This window comes from Alligator sinensis, unplaced genomic scaffold, assembly GCF_000455745.1.
Source record: "Alligator sinensis unplaced genomic scaffold, ASM45574v1 scaffold1196_1, whole genome shotgun sequence".
In the NCBI taxonomy this organism is placed as follows: Eukaryota; Metazoa; Chordata; order Crocodylia; family Alligatoridae; genus Alligator; species Alligator sinensis.
In genome coordinates this window covers 139,822-158,862 of record NW_005842583.1, presented here as the reverse complement: position 1 = coordinate 158,862, position 19,041 = coordinate 139,822, and the positions used below count along the sequence as shown (strand labels likewise).

General features: G+C 45.0%; 1 protein-coding gene across 2 annotated transcripts in view; it reads left to right on the top strand.

The window, feature by feature from the left end:
* NEXMIF (neurite extension and migration factor) overlaps positions 1 to 19,041 on the top strand; it is a 255,007-nt gene that overhangs the window by 199,933 nt on the left and 36,033 nt on the right. The window contains exon 6 of one of the 2 annotated variants that reach the window (XM_025214451.1): positions 14,932 to 15,088. The exons of the other annotated variant lie outside the window; for it this stretch is intronic. The gene's annotated coding sequence lies outside the window, so the exon portion shown is untranslated. The remainder of the gene's footprint in view (positions 1 to 14,931; positions 15,089 to 19,041) is intronic. 2 annotated transcript variants of the gene reach the window in all.

Sequence of the window (19,041 nt, the reverse complement as noted above, 5' to 3'; positions counted from 1 at the left end):
GGGGGGGGAGGTGCACGGGGCCAGAGGCAGAGCGGCGGCAGCACAGGGTGGTTGGTGGTGGCGTGCCATCCCCAACCCCCCTGACATTCTTGAGAGGCAGTTGGCTAGTATGTTTATAATGATGCCTGTTTGAATAAAGCATAAGGTGTAACAGCTTTTAGATGAGAAATAGCTGATCTACACCTGGAACCATTGCTTCACACATAAGCACGATGTATGTCTGTTGATTTCAGTGGGCATTTAATCCGGTACTTGCCACCCTAAACTCTTGTGTAGCATTGAAAAATGTGTTCTTTAACAGTGGCTGCATTTCAGTGGTGATTCATTTAGATAGAGTTTGTAAAGGTCTTTGGGAATCTTTTGGAGGAAAAGTGCTGGTCACAACCTGCGAATAAGTATGAGGCAAATGTAGCAAACCACTCTACCTTTAAAATTCCTTCATCCCGGGTTGAAGTTGGAGCAGATTTGCCTCATTAGGATCATTCTCAGCTTGTTCACACACAACGGTTAGAAGTACTCGCTGCTGCTCTTCTGAGATGTTCCCCTTTTGAATGGGTTCCACACCCAGAGTTGATCAGGGGGAACTACAGAGTTTGGATCTGAATCCAAATGCATCCAGTGCCCACATGGTGTTCAGGGCCATTTCTTTTTGTCTGCTCTTTGTCTCTACTGTCTTAGAAACCAAAAGCTCATGATACTTGGTCAGTATCTCCCTTATATATATTACAGTATAGCTTTATATTAATAAATAAATAAATAAATAATAATAGAGATAAACCAACACACTTATGCTTATTTTTTTTATATTTGCTTCTCTGCTGGGAGACATATAGTAAATAGGGGGTTAAAAGCATCCTTATGGCTCCCTCTGTTACCCCATCAGAGCGATTTAAAAATTAGCTTCTCCCCACTTAGGGCACTATAATTAGGATACAGTAGTTGTGGGAAATTATTTCACAAAGTGACTTCATGTGTTCGCCCATGCACCCCAGGGAGCCATGCAATTATGCATACATAATTCTACTCTTTGAATATTTTCTCTTTCTGTGCATAATTTTTCTCTATTCATCTTTCCAGTGTCCTTCAGAGATAAACTTAGAAGTCTCTGCTTTCAGAATTAAAAAAAATCCTATGATTACATCACTACTTGCATTTGTATCAGAAGCTGTTCTGGTTTTCTTTTTTTTGCGGCGGGGGGAGAGCACAAAAGCAAACAGGAAAAGCCCTTAAATAAAACAACACTGCTGCTAGAGTCAACAAGTTCAGCAGTGTAAGACATTTCATTCTGAAATCTTTAGGAGCCCTACTCCATTCCTTATTGCTCAGTCGTTTCTTGAGCCAAACTCCCGTTTCACTTCATAAAGATTTTGTAGGTCCCTGTGAAGTTAGGACTAAACAATACGTATTCAGCATCAAAACACAAGCCTCTTGTCTTTGAGCAAGAGAATAGCTCCTTCAGCTCATGGAAGCTGTTGGCTTCATGGCACTTTACTTGGTCCCATCAGGTAACATCACACATAGTTAGATAACTTGTACATAGTCAGCACATTAGATAGCTAAGAATAAAGGCATTAAGCTGCTATACCCTGAAGCATCAATCCTTACCACATAGGAAAGTGCCTATGTCTTTCATGACATTTGGAATCACTTTGGGCATTTATAGACATGCTCCAGGAGCGGGGAGGGGCATTTTAATTAGAGCAGCTTTTGCCCCCCACTGCCATTTTTTGGCATGGGGATGCTGATACACGTTGTGCTCCAGGCGCTTTAATTAGAGCGGCTGTCAGAGCCGCTCTAATTAAAGCACCAAGAGTGTCACATGTATCTGTGCCCCCATGCTGAAAAATGGCAGTGAGGGTGCGTTAACTAAAGCTTGTTAAATGAGCTTTAGTTAAAGCACCCCCACCACCATTTTTCAGTGCAGGGACACTGATGCATGTGACACTGGAGTCTGCTGGAGCGCAGTAATTACCATGTTCCAGCTAACTTAGTTGAATCTGCTCCGACGCACTGTAATATTGTATACGTACCCAAAGTCAAAGGTCCAGTCAAACAGCCCACTGGCCTAGCATGGTTAGGTTACAAAAAAGCAGTGGTTCTCAACTTTTTTAGGCTCCAGGCACCCTTTGTTAGGGTTAAGGTGTGCCTTGGAAAATGCCAGCTCTTTAGCTTTTATTTGTTTCTTGACTGTGGAAAATAAGGGCTCTTATAGATGTGCAGTGAGGCTGCTCCGATGTGCTGTAAATCTAGCATGTCGGAGCAGACTCAATTAATCAAGCCTACTGGAGCACGGAATTAACACGCTCCAGCAGCCTCCAACATTACGTGTATCACCATCCCCGTTCTGTAAAATGGTGGTGAGGTGCTTTGAACTAAAGCTGGTTTGATGAGCTTCAGTTCAAAGTGCCCTGCTGCCTTTTTTCAGTATGGAGAGACTGATGCACAGGATGCTTGGGTGCTTTTAATTAGCACAGCTCACTAATTAAAGTGTCTTCCCCCTACCTCCTGGAGCACATCTATAAAAGCCCTTATAGTCAATTTTTCCTGTTGCAAGGTAGTCACCAAGACCATAACAGGTCAGAATGTGTTTGACCCCGTGGATTCCCATTTGAAATCTGTGGGTTCATCTTGTGAATTGTGTTCCTACACCTAACAGTGCTAAGATTGCATAGCGCCATGGCACCCTGCTTAAATATAATTGTACTAAAGGCATACAATGGGGTGATGGGTGTCGTTGCTTTTTGCTTCCTAGCCCTCACAAACAGATGCCAGTTAACAAGATGGCTTACTGGGGTGACCTTTGTCATGAGTTCAGAATGAGGCACAAAGTCCTGCCACTGCAGGGCCCCTTAACTGCTCTGCCACCATGCCCAGAGTGACGTTTAAAATGGATCCTAATTTTAAACCCATAAGCTGGCTATTTGGATGTCTGATTCCAAGTTGAGTGCCTTCAAAAGGAGGATCAGGGTTGCCTAAATCAAGTGTCCTAGTTTGACATTTGTGCTTAGGAAACATGTGTTGGGAATGCAGCTTGCATAGGGTATGTACCTTCATTGTCTACTGAGCAAACGCTCAACAGACCAGACAGCCCTTTGCTTAAGAACACAAGCGATATATTGTGTGCTGTGGGCCATACTCCAAGGTTTGAGCAGAATTATGGAAACTGGCCTTTTAAGTGCATCTAAACTTTTTATCTGTAATATCCTGTTTATGCTGTTCTTGAAGGATTTATTGCAGTGTGATAAGCAAAACACAAGGTAACTTCCAGCATCTTTCTGCTGTCTACAGAGCCCGTTTATCTTTATAAACCGACTATTGACATGATGCAATTTCTCCCTGTACTGTATAGCTGTGTAGCAGCAAAGTTGTGATAAAAGACAACCCGTTGAAGGGACTCTTTGTCATACTCCTGAATCATCTACAATTCCTTTCTTCCCCTAGTGCCGGAAGTGCGCTGGTGCTTTGCAATTATACCCACACTTGATTTCATTTTTCCCAGCAATTCATGTTCCCTATTGTACCCTCACTCATTCTTACTCCTTTGGTCCCCCCCTCCCTGCTTCCTCTCAAAGCACTGAAGCTGTAACTGCTTCACTGTGGGCTTAGGAAAAGCTACTGTTCTACTTCCCTAAGAAAGCTCATTGTGTAGTGTCCTGAAAAAAAAAAGATTTAAACAACACAAGGGAATAAAGGCACCACGTTTCTTCTAAACGGTTTCTTTTTTAAAGGAATAATACACAAGCTGCTAGGAAAGGGCAAAAAATGTCTCCTGATTCTCTATAGTGATGTCTGTGAGGCTGCAAAATTCTAAAGGAATCTGCCTTTTACATCCAGGGCTGAAAGCTGGACCACCCTGTCTTCAAACCTTTGCAGGTCTCTATCAGCCTCATAAGTCTAACAATAAATCAGAGAATTTTGCCAAACAGCATAAAATCAAAGCTTATGGTGCAGTAGTGTAATTGCTTGATTTTTTTTTTTCTTTTGCACACATTTCAGTCATTTTATGCTGGAATGTCAAATAATCTGGAACATAACCTGCCATACCTCTCCTAAACACGCTCCCAGTGGCACTTGTTTAGTGGAGTTACACCAGGATAAACAAGGAGAATTGGACTCTTTAATTTGTACTAAGTTTATTGGAATGATATTTCTAGCAGTGTTTCCCAGACTTTTGATACGTGGGTCATACTTTTTTCTGGATTAAAATGAACAGCACACTTCACTTTTAAGAACATAAGAAGTCCCATACTAGGTCAGACCACATTGTCCATTTAGCCCAGTATCCTGTTTCTGACAGTGGCAGAAGTGGATGTTAGAGGGCGAGCATTGAATTGGATAGATCCAGAGTAGTGATTCTCAACCAGGGTGTAAGGGTACCCTGAGAGGGCCACAAGATCCTTTGAAGGGTGCATCAGGATGTGTGAGAAGATAAATGATATGTGAGGAGATGAGCAAGTAAGGGCAGACACAGACTCCAGGCGTGAGGTGATAAGCAGATAAGGACAGGCTCAGGCTCTCTCTGTGCCTGGATGCTCCCCTGCCTCCACTGCCTGGCCTCCCTGCAAAGAGGTAAGCACTGTAACCACTGACAAGGGGGGGCGGGAAGCGGGGCTTGAGTCTAAAAAGGTTGAGAACCACTGCTCTAGATTGATCTGTCCCCTATCCATTACCTTCCCCGGCACCCACCATTATTGGTTAAAAGACCCCAGAGGAAACATCTCCAACTGTTCTGTTCAACAGCTGTTAATAAATGTATCACCCATGAATTTGTCTAATATCTTTTTGAACCTGGCTCTGCTATCAGCCTCTGCCACCTCCTGTGGTAGTGAATTCCACAAGTTAACTACATGTTGCATGAACAAGTACTTTCTCTTACTAATTATAAACCTGTTTCTACTAATTTCAGTGGCTGCCCCATAGCTCTGGTGTTCTGAGACTTGTTGAACAACAGTTCCCTGTTCACACCCTTCATGATTTTATAGAGCTAAGGACCCACTCATGCATTTGTGTGTGTGCGTGTACTCGTGTCCCATATTTACTTAAATCCAAGACTAGTTTTTCTCCTCTTGGTTAGTATTGAGGGGGAAGCCCCTCTTCTTAGATTTGAGTACAAGCTTGTGGGGAGAAGCAGCAGCTGCAGCTCTGACTCCAAGCTTGGGGTTGAAGTTGGAGTTACAGATGCTGCACACACCTACCACTTGCATCCCACAGCTTTTGTCCCTCCCCATGCTTGGCCGGGAGTGTATGCAGTGGTGGGAGCTGCCCTCCCCCTATCCCAACACCTCCCCAAATGAACCGCTTGCGGCTGCATCCTGCCCCCCACCCCAACTGCACAGCACCTGTTGGTGCCCCTTCGCTGCGGCCCCCCACCCTCCCAACACTTGCTATGGCACTGCTGCTTCTGGCCCCCGGCTGACCATGCAACACTGACAAAGGCAGCTCTGGCCCCAGCCAGAGTTACCACATGCTCCATGCTCTGGGCTGGAGCAGGGCCCCAGCTGAAGCCCGAGCTGCAACAGGATGGGGAAAGTGATACAGGGAGGTGGGTGGGCAGCAAGTGGTTTTGGGGGGAAGGTGTCAGGGAGTGAAGGCACCATGAGGGGCCAGCATGGGGCGCACAAACACTGGGGGGGCAGATGGCAAGGGGTGTACATTTTGAGGGGACAGGCAGCAAGGGGCTGGGGTCAGGCTATTTGACTCCCTTGCCACCTGCCCCCTGCTGTGCTTGCCCTACCACAGTCTGTGTGTGTGTGTGGGGGGGGGGGGGGGGCGCAAGGGAGTGGGGTGTGTGGGGGGGGGGGGGGGGGGGGGTGGCATAGATGAATTTAAGATGACCTTCCAAAATTAGATTCTAGACAAGGATATTATAACTAATTTATATTTTTTCCATGTCTAGAATCTGATTACTGGAGGGTCATCTTAAAATCAAAGCTATCTTGGATTCAGTAAATTAAATGTGTGTATATACCCTGTATCTATAATGTAAATATATACCAGGCCCCTGCTGGAGGAAATTGTACCTGTGCTGAGGTGTGCTGTTAAAAAATGGCAGCAAATACAACTTTCTTTAAACAAAGGGTTAGTCTCTGTGTGATTCCTCAACCTTTTTAGCCTCCTAGGTTCTTCTGTAACTTTTCTAAATTTCATGCCACCCAGTTGAAAAATCTAGATTTAGAAAAGACACGGAGAGGACCTGGAGGCTAAAATGAGTTGAGTCACTGATCAAGCTGGTGCCACCTAAGGGTGGCAGGGGCAGGGCTTCCCCCTGCTGTGCTCTGCTGCCTGCTCCCTCCCAAACCCTGGGTTGTACTTCAGTGATCAAGAGCAGCCCCTGCTGTCAAGGCTGCTCCTGCAGGGTCTTGCACTCCAGAGACCACCCCTGCAGCCCCTTGCTGACAGCCTTGGGAGCATGGGAGGAGTGGAGGGAATGAGCTGGGAAGTGCAATTCTATCTGTGCATCTGCCCACCCACCCCCCTGCTTGTAGCAGAGTATGCTGCTGGGGGAGTAGAGGGGATCAAAATAGGGGCTGCCTGGGGGTAGGGGAGAGAAGCAGCAGCAGTCATCAGAGGAGCCTCTGGAGTAGCTAGGGCAAGCACAGGGTGTTGGATGGGGAAGGACAGCATTTACCTCCTCACTCAGGGGATCTCCCAGGACACTTAAGTCACTCTCGTGGCATGCCCTGTTAGAATCTCTGGTTTCTAGGTTGGAGAGGGCTTTAAACTGATGAAACACTTTGTTTTTCTGATTTTGCTCTCTTTGACTGAATTTCTGTATGACTACAGTGTTGCTGCTTGCAGTGATAAATAGCAGGCCATGTGTGTCTAGGGGTCAGTGGATAAACTGAGGAACTGTACTATACAGTTTGACAGGTGACAATTGTTCACTGCTAGGCTTTAGTCCGTGTCATGCATCTTCATCCAAAGCAATTCTCTTTGCTGGGAGTATGGGGGAGAGCCTTGTCTTGTAATTTATACGTGAGCATTGAAAAGGTGAAAGTGAGAGTGAACAATAAGGGCCTGCACAGGATTATGTCAGTGTTTGACATGGATATTTGGCATAGTGGTAATGGCATGTGGGAAACTGGTATACTTTGCTTTTGTCACCTTATTTTTAGATGCCTGTCAACATTACTAGAAATGTTTGTCTTTGTATGTTAATAATCCCTCTTTGCTAGTCCTATTTCTGTATCTTCCACAAGTAAATCAGGCTTGAAGGGGCACATTCTCAGGTTAAAAATCTGAACCCTACAGATAGTTAAAACTGAGTTTTAAAATTTAATTTTCTTTTCACTATTGATGTTGATTGATTACTTTCTGCACTTCGCTGAACTTGGACAATGCATATAGGCCAGTTTCACTTTGGATTCTTGTCAGTTTCTAGTTAGTGTCACTTTCTGGCTCTCATGAAATAACACAGTGCTGCAGGTTGGAGTTGAACTTGAAAACACTGTAGAAGGTTTCATTCCAGAAAAAATATATATATCTGTTTTATTGAGAGTGAGTGAGAGAGATAAATAAGCATTTCATTTCTGTCTTTTGTTAAATATAAAATTTGGATCTTAATTTACCCCAGTGTCCCTTGACATTCATTACACCCCCTCTTAAATATACAATAGGTATGCATGGTGCAATAGTAAGAATGTTTGTATATAGCAATGAAGTTTTCCATGCAGTAAAATTAATATGTTATTGACCTGTTAAAATAGCATTGCAGCTATTTACATGTGAGCTCTATGGTTGGTTTACTAAAAATACTTTGAACTAATGGTACCTTCTATATCAGCGCCTTACAGTGCTTCGTAAATATTAAATAAGTATCATGATGAGAGAAGTAGTGTAAGGCTCAATTCACAGACAAGGATACAGTGTTATACAGAGCCTGTGGTTTGACTGAGAGAGGTAAGTACTAGCTGTGTTAGTCTGAAGTCATGCAGAAGGCAGGGTAGAGGTACACCTTACAGACCAACTGAATCAGAGGTGCATAAACTTTCATGAACCAGATCTCACTTCATCAGGTGTTCTGAAAGGATGTCCTTTCATCTGTGCATATCCTTTTGTAGCATCTGATGAAGTGAACTCTGGATCATGAAAGTTTATGCATCTCTGATTCAGTTACTTTATAAGGCCTCTGGCAGATGTTACACTTCAGACATGATTAACCAGTTAATCACGTCTTAAGTAGTAACCCAGTCATATGTTCCTGCAATGATGGCATTATAAAACTAAGGATAAGCCACAAAGTTATTACACAAGATACATGTAATAACTGTGGCTGGTTCCCAGTGCCGTAAATTGAACCTATGGCCAATGCTCCCAGCTTTTGTGGCTCACCAAAGCCTTGAAGAGCTCTTGTGGTTGGGAGGGCTGATCAGCTGGTAAGTGCTCACAGCTACAGGAGTGCACTGGAGTCTGGATGATTGATAAGCTTCCACAACTGGGATTGCCAGTCAGTGGACTGGATACCCTGGTTGCTCTTTCCCAGTACAGGGGAAGCCCAGGATCATGATTCCAGGCTCCGCCTGCACTGGCAATACAATAGGGATCTGATCCCATATCTCACAATTGTGCATCCTGCCATGCATGTGTTGCATAGCAGGAGGTGTGATTATTAGGATCATGGGTTAGATCCCATCATGCCTTGAACTAAACGTTTGTCAGCACCCTAAGGTGCATCTCTACCCTGCCTTCTGCTTGATTAAGGTCACTGAAGAAATCTGAGGCAGGGCTAGGAATACAGCCCCAGGTTTTAAGCAGTCACAAGATCATCTTTTCCCCTGTCTTTGCCTAATGAGAGCTCATGCACCTGTCTAATTGATCAGGTACATGGAGGCTGTCATGCAGTGGGATAGACTTCCCAACTGTGCCTGATACACGTTTACCAGGAGACTCTACAATAGGATGCTACAGTCAGTATTAATTAGGTTGGTCTCTCTCTGTGTGGGGGAATGATAAAGAATAGTGTTGTTTGGGGGATATGAGTTTATTAGAACTGTATCAAAAACTAGAATTCTCTTTCCTGAAAAATGTTGAGATTTTAAAATCTGTTTTTGTTCCAATATGGAATGAGACCTTTTGAAACTTTTCTTGAAAAAGAATGATAGCGGGAGAGACCCCAGTGCCAGTGGTTAAGGCAATCACCTGGCATGTAGAAGACCCATGTCCAAATCCCTTTTCTAAATCAGGTAAATTGCATCCCAGGTGACTGTCCTAGCTATTGGGCTATCGCTGACTTCTGTGGGATGTTCATCTCTGTCTTTTAGTTCTGAGCAAAAATTCATCTCAAATCTGAGAAGTCATCCTGAGGAATTGGCATTTTCAGTTAAATAATTTCATCATAACTTTTCCAATCCATGTTAGAGTTCAAAGACCCTGGGTCAAGTTCTGTGATTAATCCCAGTAAAGTCAATGGAGGAGAAACTTGGATCAGTAGATCTAAGAGGGAGTCACAGTTTGGCTTAGCATGTGATTGGTATTAGGGCTTCTTCAGTGTCTTCAAGATATTTCTCATTTAGATGTTGCTCTGTTGCCTCTTAGTTTAGGTTTGTTACACAGTTCTCATGTATTTGCAAGGCAGACTTTTATATATGCTCCAATTACACGGCGAGTTTTCACTGTGTATGCTGCACATGTAGTGTAGATAATGTGTTCATGATGCACATGATGCTATTTTCCAGTTGCAAAAGGAGCTTCCTTTTTGTGCCACATTCAGCTTCCCCAAGATTTCTCACTTCATCTTCCTTGCTTGCAATTACTCATATTTATTTTGAGTGATACAAAGAACCATGCCTCCATGGACGTTGGCTAATTTTATTCTTTTCTTGATTTCATTCAGTGTTATTACCTCAAAAAAAAAAATGATTTAACCTGCATATTCCATAAGCAGTATTTTCTAACACAGGGGTGGGCAAAATGTGACCCAATAGCCGGATGTGGCCTGCTAGGCCATTCTATCCGGTCCTCAGGGCGGCCCCTACAAAATTTAGAAAATTAATATTTATCTGCCCCCAACTGCCTGTCATGCAGGCCTCGATGGCTTGCCAGAGCTCAGTAAGCGGCCCTCTGCCCAAAATAATTGCCCGCCCCTGTTAACGTGTCTCCATCACTGAATTTAACAAGACCACCCAGGACTCACTTTTATTATGATACTTGCAGGTTGCTGCCAACTGATAATTACTAGCTAGTGACAATTTGAGGTTAACAATGTTCGTCATATTTACTTATAAGCAACATTTCTAATGAATGCATTCAAATTATTCTAGGCCATGTTAACAAACATGGTTCTAATTTATGTTTCTTCCAGCTAGTATTACCTTCCAGCTCCTGCCCACATTCCTTCAGGTGGTGCATCCAGTCATAAATTGGATTGTGAAATCTTCATAGCAGAGGTGATCGCTTACTTTGTGTTTGGACCACACCTAGCACAATGGGACTGTGATCCTTTTTGGAGTGTCTGGGTGCTACTGTATGACAGTAGCGAAGGGGAGCAAGGAGTGGACAAACAGAGGAGTGCTGAAAATAGCTGTTACTTTAAGCCAGTATATTAAGCTGTGCCAGGCAATAGTATTAATTTTGAAAAGTAACGGATCCAGCAGCTGCTTTCAAACAGATTCCTTAAGTACTTAATCTTGGTATTTGACCAGGAAGAGAACAGTGTGCAGCTGTATAGATCATGTGACTCTGACTCTGCCATGGCCTCACCTGGTGCGTGCACTGACTTCATTTAGATTTTACGGTTTTTTTCAAGATGTAGTGGTCGAGTGGTAGGCCGGGAAACGGCAGGTGGGTAGTTTCCTGTGATGGAGCAGAATTAGGCACAGAAGCATATCTATTAAACCAAGATTACTCGCAGCCCCTCAATCCAGATGCCAGAGCAGAGGGACTGAACCGGTCGATTGGCGTCGGTTCTCCACCCTCCCGCACGAGCCGCATACAGCGGGTGTACTCTTGGCTAAGAGTCAGGTCTACTGCGCCTGCTGGTATGACTCTGGTGAGGGATGCGGTGCTTACTTCCTCGCGGGGCCTAAATAGGACCCGCTCACTACCCATCACACACCCGAACGCTCCGGGGTGAAGATGTGCTTCCCATTCTTTCAAAGCTCCCTCTTCCCCCTTCAGCGAAAGCTAACCGCTGACGAGCCTTTCACCCATTCCGCCCACCTGGTGATAGGCGATGTGTGCCCCTAGTTCCATGGCGTTCGTCATGTGGCGCCTTTCACTGCGCCAGGGGCAGTTTCTAACTAATTCTAACTCCATCGCGTCTTCCCCAGATCCTGTTCGTGACTCCATGTAGCGGTCGAGTGTTAGGCCGGGAAATGGCAGGGGGGGAGGTTTCCCCGCTGGGGCAGGATTAGGCCGTATCTATTAAACCAAGATTACTTTACTTACACTGTCAATGGACACAGCGTAGGCGAAGAGTTAACTTCAGTTACAGTTGCAAACCGAACGAGAGCTCTAGAAACTGAGGTGAGATGTCCGTGGACAATTCAACGAGCATGCAGGACACGGGGTACAACAATTCAACGAGCATGCAGGACACGGGGTACGTCGGGAAAGTCGATGACGGGGAGTCGTTGGTGGTTGATCAGTCCGCCAAGTTTACTCCGAGATGGGCTCAGAGCTCTCCGACTTGGGCGGAAACTGCTCTAACTTTTATATGGCTAGCAAACCAATTGCTAGTCGCCACGTAGGAATAATTTAGAACCGGCCAATAATGGTGTGCTTACATAAGGATGGCGGGAATTTTTCTGCATCGGGGTTCTCCACCGTAGCGGAAAATTTCACCGTGCCGAAAAGCTTCATTGTGCTAGAAAATTCCACTGTGCCGAGGTACTTAACTACTGAGTTCTGACACGAGAGGCAGATGTTTGGATGGTTTGCTTTCCTGGGTGCTAGATATGTGCTTGCATGTGATCTAATTCACCATACAAATCCTATCCTCTTACCTATTATCATCAATAATCTGTTTTTGAACAGTGCAAAGTGAATGTGCATTAATCAATATTTAAATTACTGTTTTGCACATCAGTCACTAAATCATCCTTTCTAATAACAAAAATTCCTTCTGGTTTAGGAAAGGCATTTAGTAGTGGAGCAGATTTCATCACGTTTTTTTTTTTTTCCAGTTGGCTAGTCAGTGCAAGGGGATAACATGGGATTTTACTTTCAGTACAAACGATAAAAAAAAAAAAGCCATAATTACTTCAAAAGTCTTTTCTAGAATTTAGAATGGATTGACCATTCCTTCTGCAGTTTATTCACTTCTCTGACTATATTGAGTGCTCATACAGATTTCAAGAAAGGTAGAAGTACTATACAGTTATGTTTTATTTGAAAAGAACAAAAATGTAGATTCAGTATGGAATTTTCTAGGAAGGAATTTTACTTCAGAATGCATAATGTGAAATCTGGACACTATGATAACTAGGACATGCCAAAGGCAGTCAAACCAGAGTTCCTTTTTATCACAATACTCTTTGATTAAGATCATTATAGCAACTGGTAGCAACACTATGGTTAAGATTGAGTTGGCATTTCTATCTCATTGGGCTGCAACTCAGTGTTCAAGCTGTCAGCCCAGATGCAGTTTAAAAAAAAATTAATACAAAAATGGTTTCAATCCACTGAGGCATCTTAAAGTTGAATTTTAAAGGGTAGATGTTAACCTGTTCCAGAATGTATTTTTTTTTACTGAGTAGGAAGTCTCTGGATGATAAGAACTTTAATGATTTACAGGAATATATTCCTTTAAATAGGCTGTAGTAAACTAATCTTTTTTTTTACTTGTAGCATGACAAAATTATTCAAAGAGATAAAAAAGATCTGGTTCAGTGGCACAGGTGCAAAATGTAAATAGCTAGCACCAAAAATACATTTTTTACAAAATCTAATTTGAACTGTTATCTTAAAAGTTCTTTTGTTTGTTCTGAATGTCCATATAAAATGAGGTAAATTAATGTAGTGACTTGCAGCTGTAGATCCCTAAGCATAACTCATCATGCTAGTACAAGAGATCAAGAAATGAAACTCCAGCTGAGTTTCACTAACCTGATTAAAATATAAAAAGTAAACAAATGGCATAAAATGGTGAAAGGTAGATAATATCTCTCCAGTCCCCAGGCATTCAAAAATCAAGAGATTGGCTTAAAAATTGTGAGATTTTTTTAAACATTTGGGGATCTTTTGTATTTGTCTTCTGGTTTTGAGGCTTTAAGTTATGCTTGCATCACAATTCCAAGCTTTTCTTTGCAACCTAATGAGTGAGACAAGTACTTTTGTTTTGAATGAGATTCTCATTTAATTGCTTGAATGGAAGAGCTGGTGTTTTAAGGGAAACACCAAATAGCATAAGATTTACAATAAGATTGGGAACTGGCAACACTAAAATTTAGATACTTTAAAATATTTCACTTCTAATGTGTTGTTAGATTGTTAAAAGAGGTTAAAAAAAAATTGAAGTACTCTGTGTATTTCAAATGGGAAGCATCCCTTTAAATCCAAGTATAAATTCAGCAGTACTTCACCTCTCAAACAATCATAACTGAAGAATGAGAATAACAAGGTCTTTTTTCTCAGGCTACACAAAGAACACATAACAGAGATACACTAATGAAATATTCGCAAATCAGTGCAATGGAGAGCAACAGTTAGCAAGAAGAGAGATCTACTCTAATAGGCAGGGGAGCTATAGCAGTAACCTGACACCACGGAGCCAATTCAACTCAAAGATCTAGTCACTATGGAGAGGAAAAATGACTTGCTTGAGAGAGGGGAAGAAAGCCCTTCAGTACATTGGAGTTATTTTTAGGAGTTGCACCTTGTGTGACACTTGTATTCAGGAATGTGTGGCAGTGTATAATAGGCAAAGAGATTGTACAGCAAAACATGCATCATTTACCTTGGAATGAAGTGGTTTAATCCTGAAAAGTTCTATGTGCAAGTCAATGGGAGTTGAGGGCATTCATCACCTGACAGGCTGAGACCCATAATGAGACTACTCACCTGCATGGCTCTTCCCAGGACCAGCCTCATGCATGTAAATCTCCTACTTATCAGTGGGGTAATGGACCGGTCCATTTCTGCAATAAACCAAATTGGCTTAGACTATTAGCATCCGAAATGAAGGGGAGGTAGCTATCCATAATCTGCTCAGTACTGTTGTACTCTTTAACCTGAGAGGTTAATCAAAATTCACGGTGCTGTGAGAGGCAGAGGTTGATAATAGAGTTGGTTATTTCATTGACATACTCCTGTTTGTTTACAGAGTCCCATTTCCTTAAATACAGGAGCTTTCAAACCAGAGATGATTTCAAACCTCACTGTTCCAAGCTTCTTTCAGCCAGAATTAACCCAGGCTCCTTCTCTAGGTTTTCTTCAGAGTCATGCTTGCTTCTGGACTTTGTGCTTTATTCCTTTGAGGGTTTTTGCTGCCTTTTTCACAGTACCCCTACCAAAAAATAATACTCCTTCCATATACTTTTGTTCTGAGCAGTGATATGTTCCTGTTTTGGATGCAGGTTCCTGTTGTTTCAGCTAGCTGGTTCCACAGAAGATCTTAATGGATTCTTACAACTCACTTAACTGCAGGTCAGCAGGTATAAACTCATAACAATACTGTGTCTCAACTTCCCCCTCCCTTCCAGTGGAGCCTATGATGATAACACTTTAAGCAACCTGTCCTAAACAAAAAAAGAAAATAATAATTTATCAAAGCAGAGGCAATATTATTTTAATTATTAAGCATCTTTCTTTCATAGTTTCATGTCACCAACTCAAAACAATTTTACTTCCAAGCAAATCCCTCCAGAATCTCCTGTTCTGTGACTGATTTTCATTTTTTTAAAAGAAAACTTCATAATTTTACAAGAAGAAAGCAAAATTCAACACACAGAAACCTGAAGGCTGACATCCTTGCTCCTGCCTTTTGTTTTCGAGCTAAACTTGCATGTTCACAGAGCAGCGAGCTGCCTTAACACGAGAAATTCCTTGCCCAGGAGAGCATTCCATCACCTCATCCTCCTGCGAAATATGAAACAACATAACCAGAAGGAAGCATAATTCAACATCCTGCTTGCCAGCAGTCAACTTTGAGGTAAATAGACTGCTCTAACTTTTATCTGAACCTAATTGGCACAAAATGAACCTTTCCAACCAGGAGATCCTACAACACCTTCCGCTGTCCTGTGAAATATGAATTTTTATTTCAGAGATATTAGGGCTAGAAGGGATCTCGCAAGATTACTGGATCCAGACCCCGGGTCAAGGGGCAGGAAGTGAACTGGGGTCAAATGATCCTTAGCAAAATAGGCATCCAAGTGAAAGTGTCCGGAGTAGGTGCTTGCACCATCTCTGGGGGGTCTATTCCAGGCCCTGGGTACTCGGACAGTACAGAAGTTTTTCCTTATGTCCAGCCTAAAATGGTCCTCCAGGAGTTTGTAACTATTGGACCGTGTCTTCCCTTGGGGTGCCCTGGTGATCAGACATTCTCCCAGTTCCCGATACACACCCCTTATGTACTTGTAGGCTGCCCCCTAGTCACCCCTGAGCCTGCGCTTCTCCAGGATGAAGAGTCCCATGCCTCTCGGCCTCTCCTCATAAGTCCTGCGCTCTTATCCTCTAATCATGCATGTGGCTCTCCTCTGGACTCTCCCAAGCTTCTCCCCTTCACCACGTTCCCCTGTAATCTAACCCAGAGGGTCTCAAATCGCACTCCTTGGGTGCCAATCTCCGCTTGTAGGGAAGTGTAGTGCTCCTTCGCATAGAGAGCTACACCTCCGCCCTTTCTTGCAACACCATCCCTCCTGTACAAGGTATAGCCATCTATACCTGTGGTCCAGTCATAGGTGGAATCCCACCAGGTCTCCGTTCTCCCTATAAGATCATAGTCATTTTTGTTTAGCAGAAGCGCTAGTTCCTCCTGTTTGTTCACCAGGCTCCTGGCATTTGTGTACAGGCAAGTGAGCCTGCCATCGGAAGCCCTAGAAGAGTCCCATCCCTGGGCTGGGGTAGGAGTGAATTCCCTTGTGCTACCTGACCTGCTGATTCTGCGGTTGATGCTTGGTGGGCTTGCACTGGTGGTTGTCCGCCTATCCCCAGGCGAACTCAGTTTAAAGCCCTGTCAAGCAGGACAGGCATTCTGGCTGAGAAGAGCTGCTTCCGCATTGGAATGAGTTGGAGGCTGTCCCTTCCCAACAGAATGCTGCCTCTCTCTGTGAAATGCAGACTGTGGTCGAAGAAGCCAAAGCCTTCGCAATGGCACTAATGACACAGTCTTCTGTTTACTTCATCAGTGCATCTCTCCCTCCTGTGCCCATGACCCATAACCAGAAGGATTGAGGAAAAAGCTACCTGTGCCCCCACCCGCAGAGCCCTATAGTCACTCATAACCCTGCTGGAATTGCTCCAAGCCATGTCATTTGTGCCCACAAGGATAAGAAACATGGAGTTGTTGTCAGAGGGCCCGACAAGTTTCTGGATCCTCTCACCTACATTCCAGATAAGGGCCCCTGGGAGGCAGCAGAGCTCATGGGCCAAGGGGTCAGGATGGCAAATCACTCCTTCTGTCTCAGTGGTGATGCGTAGGGGTGCACGGGGTTGCACATGCACCCCCTGAGAGTGCTGGTGCACCCCCTGACAGCAGCGTTCCCAGGCAGGGGCAACAGGCGAGAGCGCTGGTGCTCCCCCTGAGAGCACCCGCCAGAAGAAGCGGTCCCCTTGCAACCGATCCCTGTTGCCTGCTTTTGACAGCAGTGTCCCTGGCTGGGGACAACTCCCCACCACTTTTAAAGAGCTGGTCAACTTTCTTCCATTGATGGCAGTTGACCAGGATTCCATGTATTCCAGACTTATTCAGGTTGGGAGGTGGCCAGGTGAGTAGAGAACTTGGACCCCTGTGTCTTTATGCCTGAGGGCTGAGGGCTCCAGAGGGATGTCAGAGGACTCCACTGCAAGCAATGGAAGGAGGTTGACCAGCTCTTTAAAAGCATTGGAGAGCGGCCCCCTGAGCCTCCAGCCCCCAAGCATACAGAAACAGGGGTCCAGGCAGCTCCCCCAGCCCTACACACACCCACAGACACTCCCAGTCACTTGCCACCAGAGTTCAGTGAGGTGCAGGAATGGGTCTTTATTGAACTCAACATTAGTGAGAAAAGAAAGCACAAAATTGCAATGGGCTGGGTACTCACTACAACCCGCCTGGTAGTAGTTTGATAGTGCTGCAGTGCCTAAAAAGTGGCTGTTCTACTTGGGACCCTTAGCAGTGTGCCTGTGGATAACTGTGACTTAAGACAGTTGTGTCAATGATTGGGAAACAATCAACAACATTCTTGGAACAGTTCAAGTGTTGTGTCTGTCCGTACACTTTGGGTTTAGTTCTGGCACTCTACTGTATTCACTACATCACTTTGCTGTAAGTACTGTATAGTGTTTCTCCCAAGATTTATCCAGTTTAAGGCTACTACAATTATGGAACCAGACCAGTTCTCATCTCTGAGAAAAGTCCCCATATGACCTTACATCATAGAGTCTCTTCATTTTTTCTCAGAGGTTGTCTTTGAATTTTCCATGGCAAAAGTATAAACCACCTTGGTTTTGAAACATAGTGTTTCTACACAATCCAAATGGCCTAAATTCCACTGATTCTCTTCAGGAACTCTATACAAGAGGCTTATACCAGCATCCTTAGCTCATGTTCAAGCACAAGTAGTGCCTGAATATGCTTTGGTGTCTCATCATCTACCCTCCTATAAGCTGCTGAAAGGAATAGGATATGCTGGTCAAGTCCCTTTGCTGTTGATAAAAGCAGTCAGCTGAACTCCCAAGTGTCTAACTAGCCTGTGCCCCTATCCAGTAAGGGCTAGGGACAGACATTCAGAAAGCCAGAGCCTGAATTGATTCAATCTTTGCAGTTTAGTTTAACCTGTGTAGATGTAATCAATTTACAAGTGAATAGACAGTCCCTTTTCACACAGGACGTGCAGGCACATGCCTGCAGTGGCTCAGGCCAGAAGCCAGGGGGTGATAGAGCAGCCCTCGGCTGCAGGGAAGCTGTGCTGGAGGCAGCGTGGCCAGCCCCAGCAGTGGCCTCAAGTGCAGTGGCCAGGGATGGGATTTAATTCTCCCCTCCCTGTCCCACCAGCACAGACCCGAGCCGCGTTCCATCTGGCACTCCCCACTTGCTGCAGCAGGGGTGGGGCATGGCCAGATGCCAGCCAGCATGGCTCCCTGAGACAGAGGGGGCAAGGAGGGGGTTTATTCCCCCCTCCACCACCTCTGCCTCTGCCTCTGGGCGACTGCAACAGGGATCTGCCAGCCTTCACTGCCACCTCTGATTACTCCCTGCACAGGGCAAGTGGCAGGACAAGACCCCTCCCTGCCCGCTCCACCAGACACCGGAGGGAGGGAGGGAGGAAATAACCCTGCTCTCTGCCCCCTCACCTAAGGGGGCCATGCTGTTTTCCCGGGGAGCACAAGCCTGTTCCCAGCAGGGGGCTGTACTGCAGACGGGAGCAGAGTGGGGCAGTCAGAGCTGCCACAAACTGCAGGGCAAGTGGAAGTGTGCTGGGGGATGGGTGCTTGGGCGGCTATGGTCACCTCTCTGAGCCCTAGTGCTGCCACTTGTTCTATGCAGTCTGTGGCAGCTCTGACCGCCCTGCCCTGCTCCTGCACCAGGAAGAGGCTTGCGCTACCTGGGAAGCTGTGAGAGGGGTACTGCCCCTGTCAAGGTCCCTGTCCCCTCACCACTCCAGCCAGAGGCTGGCTGACATGGCCTCCTTAGGTGATAGGGTAGGAAGGGGGGAGTGGCAAGTGGCTGGATGTGGAGCGGGGTCTGTGCAGGCCTGCTGTTGCCCCACCTTGGCCCTGCTCCTGTGAGCCAGCGATGTGGGGTGGTGGCACACCGACCCCGCCCAGCCCTGCGTACCTCCTGGGACCTTTCAAAGTACCCCCAGGGGTAGGCGTACCCCCAGTTGACAACCTCTGACTTAAGCCATTGGAGCAGCAAGCAGAGAAATGCCTGGCAGGTCTGTGCTGGTGGGTCGGGGGGGG